Raw genomic sequence first — 18,276 nt, 5'->3', positions numbered from 1 at the left:
TGGTGTTTATATATTTATATATACATATATACATATACATACATACCTGGTTAACAACATGATAAGAAATCAATATTAAAGAAATGGAAGAAATTAATCTATAATTTGGTGGTAGTGTTTCTGGCATGAAGTTAACTTTGGAATTACTTTTTCTGTGATAAGTGATCAGAAGTTACATCCATTGGAATAATGATAGGCACCTTAGTCGGGCTTTCTTTTGGGCCGGCTACCAAAAGCCCAAGCTCAACCCAAAATTTAGATCATACAACATAAGTTTCGGCTGCACTTACCATCAGAAGAGGCACAAGAATCCCATTAAATAATAATTAAGTTCGAAACCTGTTGGTTTTAAGTTGTGCGAATTCCACTGACGTAGACCCCCTTCTCATAGACATTAAGAGCATTGAAGATTATCAACGACGCAAAACTGCAAATATAAAAGATATTTTAACGAGGATTACGAAATCTATAAGTGATTCGTCCATGGAACCCCGCGTAGGCGGGAGGCGAGAATTAACGGTGGTAGAGATCTCTAGTCCTCGAAGAGCAATATTTTATATGTAAGTCCATTTAGGAAATATTCAAAATATCTGAGACTATCCGAGTAGTGTGATGAGCACTAATTAAAAGCAAAATCACCAAAAGTATAATTGGTCAGCTTCTCTAATTTTTCCCTCGAAATGACGCAGCTGGAAATTATATACATTTTCAGCTGTCAAATAAAACAATAAGATGAGAACCCCTCATAATCTTTTACCGAAAAAATAGAAAGAAATATTTGAACAAAGTGAATTGGTTCAAGTAGTTCGGCGCTTATTTCGTTTAAGTAAGATCTCGGGTTTGACTCCCTGTGAATGCAGAAAATTCACGTTGGGAGAGTTTTATCATTTAGTGGGTCGACCTAACTCGATTGGATTAGTCGGGGTCCAATTAATTTTCGGATATCATGATTCACACTGAAAAAAAAGAAGAAGAAAGAAATATTTGATAAATATTGTAAATGTAGATGAGTACGAATGTAGTCCACAATCCAGAAGTGCATAAATGCATGTGACCTGTTTCTTCACGTACCGCAACTCTTTCTACATGATTTTCCGTTAAGCTAGCTGACATACATACTTTGGTCGTCCAGTGGTTTGGCCCCACTTGCCAAACTTATTCAGAGGTTTTGGAAAATTATGGGAGCTACCCAGTGAAATTTTAAAATATATATTGAATTATATATATATATATATATAAATGACTTTTTAACATGAACCTAATTCACTTGTTTTGAAACTTTGTGACGATACCATGTAAAATATTAACATAATCGTCTTATTTTAAATATTAACATTGTTAAATTCAGCTTGATTTAATTATAATTTATTCCCTAATACTTGTATGTTTATATAGAGAGAGAAGAATGGGATTTAATGTAATAGCATGAACATTGGTACCTATCATCTTGAATTATGAGGTTTTGGGTTTAATTCTACTCAATGAAATGTATACTGTTATTTCCTTGATCAACTTTCTGTACATGGAAAACATTCTTCATTAGTTCGTTTTTACAACCCTATTATAGTACATATACACACACAGAGATCTAGCTAAATGGGTAAGCATGGAGTTTGCATGATTTTTGTGTATGGATTCACTTCTTGATTGATAACTTTGAATATGTTATTCAAAAAATGGCGAATTCTTATAGTCTCTTTCCTCACATTAGTATTCTTACTAACAATCTAAAATCACCAGCACAACACCAAGGTCCGCACCTAGTACTTAAAGTTGGTATATTTAGAGCATGAAAATTAATTTCATAGCCATAACTTGATAACTATACATAGCTAGGCATCACTATCACCCATACCTTTGCATCATCATGCCCGTCTGTGAACAGTAAATTAATTAAGAACGGGGAAGTCCATAATGATGGCACGAAGCTCTCCTTCCCTACATGGAAACAGACAACTCTTGTGGGCAAATTGTTAGGGTATATATGCAAATGGAAGTAGCCCTTCTCTTGCTGTCCTCTCTATAAGCAACAAGAAGTGGCTCACGACAATTTGAGTATTCTCATAAGGACAACGCATAATATTATATATATGCGTATATGGCCATGTATGTATATAACATAGAGCAGTCTTTATCTGCACTAGTGGGAAGGCTCCATGATTCCCTCCCATTATCTTTCCCCGGTGCCCTTTTCTTTTCCATACGTATTTAAGTTTCTAGGTTTGGCATCACGTTGATGTTCCCTTCAAGAGTACCCCCACTATTTTACACATGGTGGGCCCTGTATACTCCAAAATCATGCAGACAAAAATGCTCCCTATTAAATCATTTATATGCCCGTGTGATCGGACTAATTTATCTCAGGGTTTATATGGTGTTGATCGTGGAAATTAAATTAAATGTCACAAAAGATGATGATAGAAAATAATTTCTTGATTTACGAATTCAAATATTTAAGTAAATTTTATGCTATTTCGGCCTTTTCTTTTGTTATTACAAGAGATGTAGATGGACTTAGAATAAAAAAAAGTGCATGACAAAAAGGTCATGAACCTTCTCCAGTCGAGGAGCCTCTCTAGGTGAATCGATCATCTCAACCGAAAAAAAAAAAAAAGATCCTTAGGTGAAAAGGAATTGGGAATGTGGGAGAGAATTTCTGACTTGTCAAGCAAATCCATATCGAAATTGCATATGTTCGGTAATTAGATTCTTCAACTTCCTCAACCAGAAAAAGAAATTGGAAATTTCAATTTCTGTGAGGGGGAAAAAGATTTTGAGATTTGCCTTTTTCTTTTCGAATTTTGGAATATCTAAACGTCAATCTTGGGCCCTAAGCCAATTTTTCCCAACGAGTTGCATTCTGTTCCGGAGCTTTTGCCATAGGTTATCAACTTAATACTACAGTTTCCCGAGGAAAATTTAGGTCTATGTGCATACAATGTATATAAGGGGGGATCAAATGTATGAATGTGCTACGTAGGATGAAACTTGGCACTTGTGGACTGATGCGACCTAATCTAACTCGGCTATCTCCTGAGGACACATCCATCAGAATTATCTTTTGCAGCACTCGACAAAACTCTAACTCAAAACTGTATAAGTAGAAAAGCAAATTCATTCACCCATCTCAACCAATCTCTCTAATGTTGATCAAATATTTATAATTGTGAACCCTACTAATAAAAGGATATGGCTTACATTTAGAATCTCAACTCGATTACAATAATTAGTAAGTCTATCGGAAATGCGAAATAGGAGCATCTGAGGAAGACATGAATGGTCGAAGAGAAAGGAGCAGCCATGTGAGAGTCATCATGGTCCATCGTGTCAATGTCTTTCTTCAGTCCTATAATATAATTGTCATATATATGTACCTTCATCATTTGCATATCGAGTAAACGATCAATTTCGTCCCTTACTTATACAAGTTGTATCAATCGGGTTTTTGAGAAAAATATTGAAATAATTTGATCCTATATCACATCAATTTCGTTCCTAGTCACATCAATTTCATCTTTGGTTACATTAATTTAGTTATTGGTTACATCATTGATCATTGGTCACATCAATTTGGTCACCGATCACATCAATTCAGTCCTTACTTGGTCACATCATTTTGGTTCTTACTAATATCAATTTTTTACATGAAAAAGGTTTCTTTGGTCTTCCCATCCTTTTTACTACTCTTGTGTTTGAGACAGTGTTAGAGCATTCGTTCTCATTGTTCGGATATATGATTCTCGTGTTCTTGGTGGCTATAGAAAGCTTTTACATAGCACTACTACTCAGGATTAAGCTTCGAGCCAAAAAACAAAGAAACAAGCTACGAAAATATGATTGAAATTCGGTTTTCACTCACAATACAGAAATTTCGAAGAGCGATATCTCTCAAACCGTGCAACGAAATTACAAGCTGTCAAGTATTCTAACTTCCTTATGATATGCTCTGAATAAGGACTTAATTGATGTGACCTAGTGGAGGAACTAAATTGATTTGATCATGAACCAAATTGATATAACGAATGACCAAATTGATGTAACCAATGACGAAATTGATATACTTAAAGACTAAATTAATATGACCAATGATTAAATTGATGTGACCATAAACGAAATTGATATGATTTTGGGCCAAATTGATGTAACATTTTTCTCAGAGACCCAATTGATACACCTTGCATAAGTCATGAATGAAATTGATAGTTTACTCTCTACGTATCCACCATATCGAGAGACACCATGTGTGGGGCTTTTATGCTGCTTCCTTAAACAAATATATGTATATGTCATGACCGAACAGAAGACAGGGTTTAGCGTTTATTCCATCAACTGCCACTTATGGCTGATCTACGTGCCTCCATGTTCCATGAAATATCAGTGGGGAATGGGGATGGGCAAAATAGAATATCCATGTAATATAGCGACTGAGAGAAAATTTTACGTTAAATTACTTATCAAGAAAATAAAATACATTAAACATAAAACTTTGTGAGCGCAGTCCAGGGGCTCTAGCCTATAATAGCTAGCTCGCTCTGTACTTTGAAGATAACCGACAAGGTTGGTCTTCGTCAATTTAAAATGCGCAGATTAATTAATCATAATCTTTAGTTCGGCAAACACTAAATTCATAGTGCAGATAATTTATTTACGCCTGCTGTGCACGCAGTTCAAAACTAACACAAAGCGTACTTTGCCATCAATTTCAAGCCGCCATTCAAATGAGATTTAATTTTCATTGATAAGACAAAAACACCTTACGATCTATAAAATAAAATAGATGTCTTGCCCCGTTTCCCTACAAAAGAAAAATAATATAATATAAAATAAACGCAAGTTAATTGAGGGAGATGGGTTTTAATACCATTTCGCATTCTATCTCATTTCAGAATCACAAATCCTGTGTTTTTTTTTTCTCACCAATGAATCTAATATAAGAAAATACAAAGTTAATAGATAAAAAAGATATATAGTCCCACAATAAAAACGACGAGAATCAAATTTAGAATATCTTGATTTCTTGACAAATTAAATGAAGGTATAGGTGAATGTATCTTATTAAAAGACAAAAAAAAACATACACATTCAGTCCTTTACCTTTACTCACTTTTCTATTTTCATCATTTTTTATTTTCGTTCTATACCTTTCATTGTTTTTCTATTTTCGTCCTTCCGTTAACTATTCCATTAAAAATACTTAGTTGGATTCTTGTGGATGCAACATAAATGGCGCATCAACAAAATAAAAAAACCAAAAACGTTAAAAAGTAAAGACAAAAAATAGAGAGAATTGAAGAACGAAGAAAATATGGACAATATCACAATGTTTCTTCTTTCTCTTCCTTTCGGAACTAAGCCGAAGTAACGAACGAATCCAACTTTATTACGTTTGCCTTCGATCTCTCCATTATTTATCTTATGAGATCTAACACAGAGTGTTCAAAAATTTACAAAACTTAGATTGGAAAAAAGCCCAAATTGATAAATAACAAGGGAGAAGAAAGGGGTAAATTGTACTGGCGGTTTAAAAAGTTTTACAAATGTTACAATATGGTACAAACAGTTTTTTTTTTTGCTACTTAATGATACATAATCTTTCAAAGTTGCTTTGACCGTCATATCGCGAGCGATGTCGTCAAGCCGAAACTGAGGTGACTTACTACATGTCAGTATCTTTCTGACGTAGCTGAAGTGGATTCACAGAAGGGCGCCAAAACCCGTGAAATATGTACCATATTATAACATTTGTAAAACTTTTTGGACCACCAGTGCAATTTACTATAAAAAAATCAGATCATCATCTTCATTTTCTTCTCTTGCCCTCCATTGTAGAAACCTAGATCATCATCAGATCATCACCATTTCAACCATCTCCGGCTACTCTTCGACTTCTCTCCCCGATCTCCTTCTCCAACCTCTCATTCCAAACTTCGATTCCAAGAGATCCCCCACCCCCAATTAACCCAACAAAAAAAAATCACAGATTATCAGAGGAAGGGAGAGAGCAAAAAAGGAAGAGGGAGCATCGACACCGATGAGTTGCCACTAGCGACCCACCTTCTTCCTCTCACCAAATCTAATTGTCTTACCGACGACCCGCCAATCTGAAATGGGGGTGGTTAATTAACAGAGCTGGGGGGCCGAGATAGGTTTGACATCGGGAGCGAAACATGTCTGAGAAAGGGGCTTGTGTCTTGAGATCTGAAATTGGGTGGTTGGTTGGCGTTCGAATCTAAAAGTGGGTGGTTGCTTATTCCTTTGACTTGCTGAAAACTATTGACATGAGGATCTAAATCGAATAATTATGTAGAAAGATGTTGTTTATTGATTGTGAGGTTAAAATATGTACTACTGTGATGTTTGTGTCTGTTTTTATGCAACTTGCTACTTCTTCTTCCTCCATAATCTTGGGTTCCCTCTTTTTTTTTTTTTTTTAATTTCAATCGAATAGATAGTGGGGCTTGGGCACCCCTACCGCCCAAAGACCGCCAGCGACCACATCGACGGTGCCCCCAGCCCCACCCCCAATTAGAGATCTCGATCTCATCATCTCCACTAAGATCTCTGTTACTTTATTTTCCTAGTTCTGTTTTATTTATTTTTATTTTAAAATTAATTGTTTTAGTTTTGCAGGGATGATGAATTGAGATGGTTGAGAAGATCATAATCGGAGTTTGGAAGGAGAGGTTGGAGAAGGAGATCAGGGAGAGAAGTCGAAGAGTAGCCGGAGATGGTTGAGATGGTGATGATCTTTTGATGATCTAGGGTTTCTTCAATGAAGGGCGAGAGAAGAAGATGATGATGATGATTTGATTTTTTTTAGGGTAAATTGCACTGGTGATCTAAAAAGTTTTACAAATATTACAATATAGTACATATTTCACGGGTTTTGGCAACCTTCTGTGAATCCAACTCGGCTTGATGGCGTCAATCGCCAGATGACGGTATGTATTATACCGAAACAACTTTGAAAGATTGTGTACCATTAAGTAGCAAAAAAAACTGTTTGTACCATATTGTAACATTTGTAAAACTTTTTGGACCACCAGTGCAATTTACCCATGTAAAAGTGAACAAGATGAATATGATGAAGACTGAATAGAGGGTGTAGAGTTGAATTTTACAATCGGACAAAACTTCTTGAAACTAATTCATCTATGGAATGAATATGCTTTAAAAGCCAATAAGCTTCAACGAAAAGACACTAGGCAGTGAAAGGACAATGCTGAAGCGAAATTGAGGATTAGCATGATTAAATTAGGTTTTTGTTAATTTGATAATTGTGTAAGTTGATTTTAATTAGACTTTTCTTGAATTTGATAAATTTATTTGCTTAAACTCAGTGACGAAGAGGAAGAGCTGTTGTTCATAATATTCTTTACTCTTTGTTCATCAATTTTTATCTTTTCTGAATTTCCTTTTTATTTATTTTGATAACCATTGCTATATTTTAGATTTTACATAAATTCTTTGCAGAGATGAAATGCCATGAGTTAAGCTGCTAGTTTTTCAGGGATTACGCCCCGTCCATTTACAAAAAAGAAGAGGCTATATTTGAATTGGTTTTACTCTAACACTACCAATTGCCTGATCTGGTTAAAGTGGAGCAAATCAAAGTATTTGATGTCCACTGATGGAGAACCCATGGGAAGCCAACTCAGCAAAGTTAACGGAATGATGATTATATAAAAGTAACATAAGGTATATGACGAAAATAGAAAAGAAAATAGGAAAAGAACGAAAATAGAAAAGTGAGTAAAAGTAGAGGACTAAATGTGTAATTTTTCCTTAAAAAATAACAAAAAAGAATAATGAGATATGATGTGGTTGACAAATTATTCTATTAATGAGTGAGTTTTATGCAATGGAGCGATTTAAAATTCCCGAAAAATATCTCAGAATTAGGACCAAACAGACGTCCAAGAGAATATCAATTAGTCTCAGTTAATAGATTAAAGACCTATTGCATTTCACCCGAGAAAAGATAAGGAGAAAGGGAAAGAACCGATGCTGGTAAGAGTTTTTTTTTTCCCCTAGTTTCTAAGTGCAAATCGGGGGAGTCGAACTCTATTGAGGACTACTGAGTTAAATTGGGACTACAGATTTTGTTGATTGGCTGTGATGTTTGCCTGCTACTTCCTCTAATTTTTTGTTTTGCGTTTTTTTTTCCTTCCCTTATCTTTGTTCAGTTCATTTTCTTAGAGATGGTTTGCCTTCAGGATCTTCCCAACAACATTTTGTACTTTCATTTTACTTCTCTAATGAAGTTTTTCATGAGTTGTAAATGATCGATTCAGTTGCTATCATCATCGGGGAGGTCTACGAACATAGTAAGAGATAGATTTTTTTTTCCCCGGTTACTAAGAGATAGAAGATATGAGAGGAATCAAATTCAAAATCTTAAGATACCATGCTGGACTAGTATGATGGTCTCTCATCTCTTATTACAGTAACTCCTATACAGCACACATATATGTTTGGTTAAATTGGTACAATGCTGGTAGGGTTGTCGCCATTTTTGGAGCTCGGAGGAATAAGGCCACTTGATGAAGCGCGGTGTCTCAAGACTGGTCGAAACATTACCAAGATTAGCTGGGAGGAAGCCTATAAGCTGACGAACATATGATGGGTGGTTCAAAATAAAAAAACCTTGGGGCTACTCGAGGAAATCGAGGACTGGCAGGAGCCGGTAGGCTTACTCGAGACTAACAGAAACTAGACCAGTGGCTTTGTGCATAACATTGGTTTTCCTACTACCATGATTGCTGGGTGAGGCTTATCGCGCTCCTGCCCTTCGCTTTTTAGTAGGAGAAGACAAGGCATTTTTATCGAGAGATTGGGCGGTACACGTTAAGCACACCTACAAGTAAATGTCACTACTGTACCGATTGACTTGTGAGAGGAGAGCAATCTCACCTTCATTGGGTGTAATTTTTCTTCATTCGACTCCCAATGATTTACGACCCTATTTGGTGCTTTGGAATGTAATAGAATGGATCGAAATAAGACTTATAGAATGAAATATAGTAAATTTATAAGAAAATGATAATTTTTGGGTTTATGTATGACACATGATGGAATATAATTAAAACCTTAAACGTATATAACAAGTATTATTCTAAAAAATAAAACATGGATCTTGATTATATTTTTATTTTTTTTTCATTTTGTTGCTTAAACTTGTTGAATTAGTGAAGCGAGCACTCCTTAACTTTTTTGAAGGAATACTCATTCCATCAAGTATAAGACAAATGGTCATTCCACTTATCATTTCAATATTTACAAGTGTAATCATATAATGAAATGGAATAATGCAAGAAAGATATATTGATTTCTTTTTATTCCATTCCAATTCATTCTACCAAACATGACTTGAGATCTCTATTGTTAGAGACATTGTAAGGACTTTCACATCCCGCTCGATATAACTTATTTAATATCTTTCCTCCCGAAAAAAGGTGACAAATACTTGTCTTTATCCTTACTATATAAAAAAATTTGCTTAGCCAACGGGCCAGTGAATTCGTGCTCTTATGAGTGAATGAAACAAAGAGAGAGGAAGACTTTTCTATTTGATAAAGACAACACTGCTTTTTGTTTAAAAGTTGAGGGAGGATATAAAGTTAATGTGAAACAAATGTCGTGTCATCAAATGATGGCTTCTTAGCCCCTCCCTACTCCTGTCTCTGTCCCCTTTTACAAGGACTCTTGAGCTGCTTGCCTCCACCACTCTAACACATGCATGCATGAAGAGATAAAACCCCAATAATATGAACAGCTACAGTGCTTAGAAAGCTATGTATTCATCGAAACCCTGTTGATGTACTGTTTGTTTCTTGTCCGTTTGCAACCGCGAAGCTAGCAAGAGAGTGCTGTTTAATTAGGGACGTCTGCATCCCGAATCAACAATTATTGATGGGATATGATGTATACGTATTACCTAAAGAGTCTGTCAGAGGTTGTGAGAGTGTCCTCATCGCTCCTTGCATGACAATGTGCAAAAGATAACGCCCATTATGCATTCTTTCTGTATTAATAGAGTCCTGGCATGATAGAGAATACGGGAATAGAAAATCAAAGGGAATGGAAAAAATCTCAATGATGAGAACTGAACTTAATATTTATATCTTGGTTCTTGGTGCGATGTCGAATGGCACTGCAGTAAACTTTCTTTCTCGCAGTTTAGCTGATTCGCATATGACGGCAATAATGTACATTGCACAATTGCTGAAGCACCCCGAAAAAATTGTATATATTTCTTCTTTGGGTTATGTACTTTCACTTCTAGTAAAGTTCTATGTTTACTCATTATTGTGCTAAGTTGGATTGGAAATACGACCAAAACGCATCCTATGACCCACCGCCCAATGATAACAATCAAGCCTTATCTAATGTGGCAGCTACGGCTTGGGGGTTCAATAATGTTGAAGATTCCTCATCTATGTCCAAATTAGCCTCAGCTTGAAAGACCTAGGCAAACTCTTACAAGGATGAGGATGGTCCCTGAACAAATTCATTTGGACAACAGACACATGGGATACTGTTCCTCATCATTTGGACAAATTCATATGGAAGAAGTATTTTTGTTGCTTCCTCAATGAGATAACTTTGTATATTATACGGCGATGGCACATGCTTCAAATTCTAGGGTTTTTGGGTTGGTCCATGGGCTATACTGTAGTTATCTAACATATATTGTTTACTTCATATGCATCATGCGAGGTTGAGTCCTGTGCCCACTGACGAAAAAAGGTGGGGATACTTATTTTGTGGATAAAGAACTTTGCAGAGACTTTTGAATTTGAAAGTCAACAAAGATAAGGAAAGTAAATTGAGATAAAAGGGAGGATATGATAACCTTTTTTATATGTAGACGAAGAAAGATAATGCAGATGGAGTACGGAGATTTGGTGCAGTATCATAAATCTCCGTTCAAAATCATGATGTATTGGATTCAATTCTCATCAATGGAATTAGATCCACTTTATTAAAAAAAAAAAGAGAGCGAAGATGATCTTAAATTTATATATATATATATATATATATATATATTAGAGGGTCCATAGATATATTATAAGGTAATAGAAAGAGTAGAATGAAAAGATCTCCCTTGAGGTTTGGGGAATGGCACCTATCATCATTTATTTGAAAAATATTGATGAAAAATATACACTTAATCCTAGTTGACCCACTTGGCCAAATCTTCATTTTTTGCAAAAATAACAACGTAGGCCCTACCTTTTGGGTTTCTTTCTTCTTAAGACCATATAATCTATCTATACATATATGAAAACAAAGTTCGAGTCAAATTCTCACATCAGTACATCATCAAAAAAAAAATCTAGCTCTCTCTCTTTGCCACATCATCATCATATAGCAAGGAAATAAATACATATTGTTTTAAATTTTATTAATTAATTATATAGTATATATATATATATATTGTATACACAAGGAAAAAAATATGCAATAGAACTTATAGTTATAAATTGTATACGATGGAATATAGCCCACTTAGGACGTTAAAATAATTTACATGACCATATGCATATATGCCTTTCAAGTTTTATTGGTTATGTCGTTTACGTTATATTAGTATATATTGGCATTCTCAACATAAAAGTTGAGATTTAGAGGAGTACTATGTGTGCAAGTAGCATAGGCTAATATGCACAGGGGCAAACCAACCAAGCAGAATAGACCAGTGTCAGATAGAAAGAACATAGGAAAAAATCGTTTATCAAGGAGCTCCGACCAACACGAGATCAAGCCTCATTTAGGATATCAAACGAACTCAGATTGAGATGAAATTTTGACGGCGGCCTCACTTCTGGGGCTAGGTTTTGAACGGTCAATATTTTAGTTTGAGCTTTGTAGGTGCAGTTTCGGCTGAGTTTGTAAATTGCTCTTTTCGAGTGATGAATTTCGACTTATGTGATCCAAGAGGCGTCTCTTGAGTTTGGATCCAAGGGTTTGTCCTTGATGAAAACCTAAGTGTAACCACAATTGTTTTAGTGAAGTTGATTCGAAACTGGTTCCGTGATTTTTCCCACGTCGGGTTTTCCACGTTAAAATTCTCATTGTTTCTATATCTTCCTTAGAGCCTATTTTGATCACACAAGCCGTGAAAGAATAACTCGCCGTGTCTAGGTATTTGGTGATCCTTTCCTAACAAATGGTATGAAACTCTGTGCAAAGCTTCAGCTCTGCCTTCCAAGCTTTATTGGTTATTATTAACACAATCTTATTGATTTTATTTTGATGAGTATTAGCATATTTACATTAGAGAGTAATTTCAAATAGGTTTAAATTTTTTATAGATAATATATTTTGTTCGATTTAAATTTGTATGGTTAGCTTTATATTGTTTGATGAACAAACTACGGTCAAACTTGTACTCTGGGAAGATTGATGGAGTTAGCATTATCTTTTCAAATTTCTTTGATTTTTAAGAATATTTCTCTCAACATTAACTATTTTTGTCCAATTTATACTATTGGAAAAAGTACAAAAACCCTCATTATGGTTTGAACTTGAGAGAAATTGGATCTTGTGATTTTTCTAGAGACAAATAACACCATGTAATATGTTTCATGAGACATAATGGACTTTACCGTTAATTTTTTCATCACTTTTGGTCTTGAAACTTTCTTTTTTGTCATTATTACCCTCAAATTTTCAACTTTTTTGCAATTTGATCCTAAAATTTAAAAAATAAAAAGGGTGAAGGGGCTTGGGCCGTCGGTCGGCGACCCCGACCCTACCACTAATGTTGCTAAAACTCACAGAGGATGCCAGAAACCTTGAGGGAGGGGTCGGGGTCTTCGATTGGTGGCCCTAGCCCCCGAAACGACCGGGATCTCGAGTTCGAGATCCTGATTAATTCGGGGGCGGGGCAGCCAATCTGCGGCCCCTACCTTACCTCCATGGTCGCCGGCATCCTCTGTGGGTGCATACGACCTCGGTGGTGGGGTCGGGGTCGTCGATTGAGAGCCTTGGTCCTTTCCCATTTTTTTTCTGAATTTTAAGACCAAATTGAAAGAATGTTGAAAGTTTAAGGGTAATAATGGAAAAAAATTGAGAACCAAAAGTGACGAAAAAATTAATGGTGATGTCCATTATGTTCACAAAGTGAAATACATGGTGTTATTCGTCTCTCAAAAAATCACAAAATCCAATTTGTTTCAAGTTCAAATCACAATGAGAGTTTTTGTACTTTTCCTTGTACAGTTTTATGATTTCTTTTAGTTTTTTTTTTGTTAATCCAAGGTGTTCAGGTTTCGCCCAATTAATCCCTGGGACTCCATGAACCCCCGGCGCCAAACGGAGCGAGTAATCATGCTAAAGGCGCTCCGATGGCTCCAAAGAGTTTCGAAACAAGGATCGAATGGATACATAAGGTCCTCCTTAACCATTAGCCAAACTCCTTGGAGGTTCTTTAAGTTGTTATTGCAAAATTTATACTTAAATATATTGATTTCTCTAGAAAATTCTTAGAATTAAGAACTTTGTGATACAAATTAAGTCACTTCCATCGCTCTCATTATAAGTTTTGTGTTTTTGAATTATTTTAGTCGTCAATAATTCTTTTCCTGTGAAGTTTCATGTAAAAAATGATGTATAATATAAACTTTGTGTTAATCTAATTTTACATGATTAATTTTTAATATTATTCTTCGTATTTTCTATAGATTTTTTTAATCTTATACCAGGTAATATTTATTAAACAAATCTTCAAATTATTATCTCGCAAGATATATTTTATTTTAACCGCCAGTTAGTTATACATGAAAATTACATAGTAATTCCATCAAAAAGAAATGTACACTTTCTGATCATTTTGCTCTCCTATCATAATTATCTTAAATAGTATATATTCCTTTAATATCGAGGAAAGATATTTCATGTATATATGACTTAAATATTTTCTATATGTATGTCAATGAATATTTAGAAAATATACTTTCTATCTCAAATTATATATATATATATATATATGAATTAAACTTAATAATTATAGAATTTTTTACATTAGGTCGACTTTTCATGAAACTTTTAGATCATTAGGATACAAACGAAACTCAAAGAAATAATATGCAATTAGTTTTCACATTTTAAATCTTTTTTCCTATTTTTCAATTTATATAAATCACGATCATCTATTTATATATAATAACCACTTCATTATTTCAAGATTTCTCCTTATGATATTAAGCTGCAGAAATAATATACATGAGAAAGATTATTATTGCAAGTATCGTAATAGTCTTAACATGCATACATGAATATTATTATTGTAATTATTATTGTCACGTGTCAACCAAAGAAGGAGAGAAAGGAATTTGGGTGTTTATATTCGAGGTGATTTTACAATTATACCCCTATTTTTATTTCTATATTTTGTTATTGTCCAATACAATTATGCAAAGTGAGGGTCATTCGTAAAATCAAGCATAGAAAAACTGAAAGTGGTACCAAGTCCTCCATTTTTTTTTTGATGAACCAAATCCTCCTTTTATATAGTAGTATAGATATATTGTCACTTTATATTTCATCATTTTAATTCTTAATTAGTAATTAATGAATAATGTGGGCTTACATGGTAGAGATGGTTACCATGCATTAAGATTATTTCTTCCCAGCCCGCTAAGCACAATGATGGCCGAAAAATTAATGAAAGAGGAATTTAAAAAGTTATACAATAGACAAAAGCACGTTTCATGGGAAAATCCCTTAAGAGAAAATAAACACTATTAAACACATATATATATATATATATTTTATCATTCACGGAGATAATTCTCACATGATAGCGAAAGGAAAAATGAAAATCGTTATAGCAAAAGGGCAAAAAAGAATTATTCCAAATACTTGCGAACAAATTGCATGATTGTTCCCAAAAAAAACAGCATTGTTGATGGGAATCTATATACAATTATAAAGGTTAGAGCAAATCATACGAATGTGACACGCAAGAAAGAGTGAGTGTATAATTGAGTGACTTTTCAAGCGATCACGAATAAAAAAATGTGTCAACTGGAATGATGTCATGTTGTCACATTGCTTATGAAAGTCGAAAGGACTTAAACTTATGAAAGGCCCTCACTCTCTCACATATAGATATAATATATATATATATATATATATGTATGTACGTATGTAGATTTGTATGGGACCGATTTTAGATAGTGATTAGAAAAGTAACTTCATCTTATACATGACTTATTATGAATAAATTATACCAAAATTTTTACAAGAACTATCCGGAAAGCATGCCAAATTCGAGGAATTTAGATCGAAAAGAAAGAAGACATAACACCCGAATTTACGTGGTAAAACCCTCAGAGTGGGGGAACATCCACGGACAAAACATGAGATTTCATTAGATAGATAAATCGAAGATTACAAACTTGAGATCACACTCGTGTTTCTCAACCCCCATTACAAGATTCAACTCGAGATTAGCCTTACAGTCTTCTTAATTCTCACCACCATGGTTGTTAGAATCGTGATTCGAATCTTAGAATTTTACGATTTTATGATTCAAGGGTTGGCTACCGATTCCGATTCCATGGCATGAATCGAGAAGGTAGAATCGTGGCTAAATTGCAATTCGAATCGCAAAATCGTAGAATCGGACCGATTCTACGATTCTAGTTTCAATCCAAAGTCATATGCCCCCTCTTTCTCCCTCCTCATCTCTCTCATTGTGCAACATATTGTTGATCGGTTCTCTTATTTTATGAAAAGTTTGAAACTTATCTCCTGGCTGTTAGTGATACGGACTTGGAAAGTTTCTGGAACTGCTTTGAATTGATTTCCGGCCGATTCCTGATTGCCGTCTTATTTGAGATGATTTAGGGTGGATTTTTTTCGACTTTTTTAGGTGCAAAGATGATTCCAAGAAGGGACAGACCAAGAAGAAGTTAGGCAGGAAAAACAGTTTCGTCTATAGGATCCGTGACCACGGTACTATATCAATTTTCATTTGAGGTTGTTATAGTAGGAGCGCTCTCTTGTGAAGACTAAGCACCATTTGATTTTGACGAACGATATAGGAAGCAGCAAAATTTATCATTTGATGTTTACTTCTACTATTTATGACATGGTATTTGGTATATATATTTGTTTTTTTTTAATTATAGATAGAATCTTACGATTCACGATTCGATTCTACGATTCACAATTCCACGACCCTCGATCGATTCTACGTAGAATCGCGATTCTGACAACTTCGCTCACCACCATGTCACACTATGAATCCTAAAGACTCCAACAGAGTAAACCCGAGAATTTTTAAGAAGATTACCAGTGATTCTCACACAACGTATTGTCTAGATGCAAGATCATCTTCCCTTTAAATAGATAAAATATATTCCCAGTTTCTCAAAGATATCCTAAAATAATCCTAGGATATTTTTCCATTTGAAATATTCAACAGATATTCTGGAATTATCTCTAACATCCCCTGGAGATAATTTTCCTATTTAAAGATCTAACAGATACAACGAATTCCCTACAAAATATGAAATATAATCTAAGGAGAATATAAGATCTCACCCCTTTCATTTTCATTCGATCTCGTTACCGCTTTAGTCTTCGAGTTTTTCGATTCTCTGCTGAATACGAGATACATCTTCATAAATCTCCACATTTGCTCGTATATCGCCAAGTCCGCATTGATCTAGACTCAACTTGCTCTATCACGACCATTTACGGGCTCTACCTCATTCTGCGCGATTGCCCAAGTCCTAAGCACCCTAGGACTCCTCTAAGTTGTCGGGCTTCCTTAGCTTTTCAGTTGTGCGCACTCCAAAACTGACCTATTGACAAGTTGTATTCCCAAATTCAACATTACATGAGACCACAAGCGTTCCCACGGTCTTAACTGCTCGCTCTCACTGTCTCCCGCTTGCAAGCTATTCCACCGTACAGACTTCGGCCTCTATTCAGATCTACCATAAATAATCTTCATATCAAGTTGAGTTACAAGAGCTTTAAGCTCCACCTTCGTACTAGGCTTCTCCACTTGTCATTGGCATGTGTCATCGATCGACTGGATCAAAGCAGGAACATCAAAAGCCACATTATTGATAAAAAATTTTGAGGCCTCAATAAGCTTGTGCAACCTATGCTTTTCCACCCGATCAGTCTCGAGCAAGTCACCGCCATCCCTTAGTGACTCTAAGTACTTTTTCCTAGGAGACGAACACTCGAATGCTGTTATTGAAACCCTTCCTTGCAAAATGTACAAGCCCTTCTACTACAGTTCTTTCATCACCATGAGAGCGCCCTTCGAGATTCTTACGACTCATCCTTGGCACTTGTACTTGTAGCTAGTAGCTAATCTTGTCAAGTGTACCCAACGAGACCAAATTTTTCATTAATCTTAAGCCAAACACTAGCCAACAACATCTCACCACCATTAAGTAACTTGATTTGCACTTCATCCATCTCAACAACATCACATGTGTCACCGTTGGCCATACGGACTTTTCCACCTTCATGGACCGATAAGTAGAAAATAATCTATTACCATGGCAAACATGGAAAGTGCATCCTGAATCAAGAATTCACAGTATACTTGATGTGCCAAATGTAGTGAAAATCTTGGCACGTGCATTCCCATCACTTGTTGTTGTAAGAATATCTCCTCCTTCGTAGCTTTCTATCGCTACTACCATATTCCTCGAGAGTTCGCCTTTCTTGCCTCTTCTCCTTGGACAGACCCTTTTGAGATGGCATTTCTCATTGTAGTTCCAGCATATCGACTTTATATCCCTTTACATGCTCCTGCTACGAGATCCCTTCTCACTCAATTTTCCCCTTGCTACTAGGCGTTCACTGTTGCCTCCATGGTACTCCATCACATTCCTCTACAACTCCTTCGAGTTCAATGATGCCTTGACATCTTCCAAGGTGATTCTTGTCTTACCATGTAGCATAGTACCCACGAAACTCTCGTATGCCTCCGGGAGAGAACATAACAAAAATAAAGTTTGATCCTCGTGTTTAGTTTTGACCTCAACGTTTGAGAGATTCATCACGATCTAATTAAAGAGGTCCACGCAACCTCGTATGGAGGTCCGCAGACTCATTTTCAACTGGCACAATCGCTACTTCAAGTATAACATGCTCGTTAGGGACTTCTGTCGATACAGTGATTCCACCTTTGCCCACACCTTCAGTGTCGAGTCCTAATTGCATACTTTCTGTAGAACATTATTCGACAAGCTCAACTTGATGGCGCTCAGAGCCTTCAACATCACCATCTTTTTC

General features: G+C 35.5%; 1 long non-coding RNA gene across 1 annotated transcript; it reads left to right on the top strand.

Annotated features, from left to right (window-relative positions):
* Positions 1–5,833: 5,833 nt before the first annotated feature.
* On the top strand, positions 5,834–7,120 carry LOC116195139. Its single transcript, XR_004154587.1, has 2 exons — positions 5,834–6,235; positions 6,631–7,120. It is a non-coding gene; the product is annotated as an uncharacterized LOC116195139 (long non-coding RNA).
* The last annotated feature ends 11,156 nt before the right edge of the window (positions 7,121–18,276 follow it).

Source organism: Punica granatum, chromosome 2 (assembly GCF_007655135.1).
Source record: "Punica granatum isolate Tunisia-2019 chromosome 2, ASM765513v2, whole genome shotgun sequence".
Classification (NCBI taxonomy): Eukaryota; Viridiplantae; Streptophyta; class Magnoliopsida; order Myrtales; family Lythraceae; genus Punica; species Punica granatum.
The sequence above is the reverse complement of the archived record's forward strand: the minus strand, read 5'-3'. Positions and strand labels throughout refer to the sequence as shown.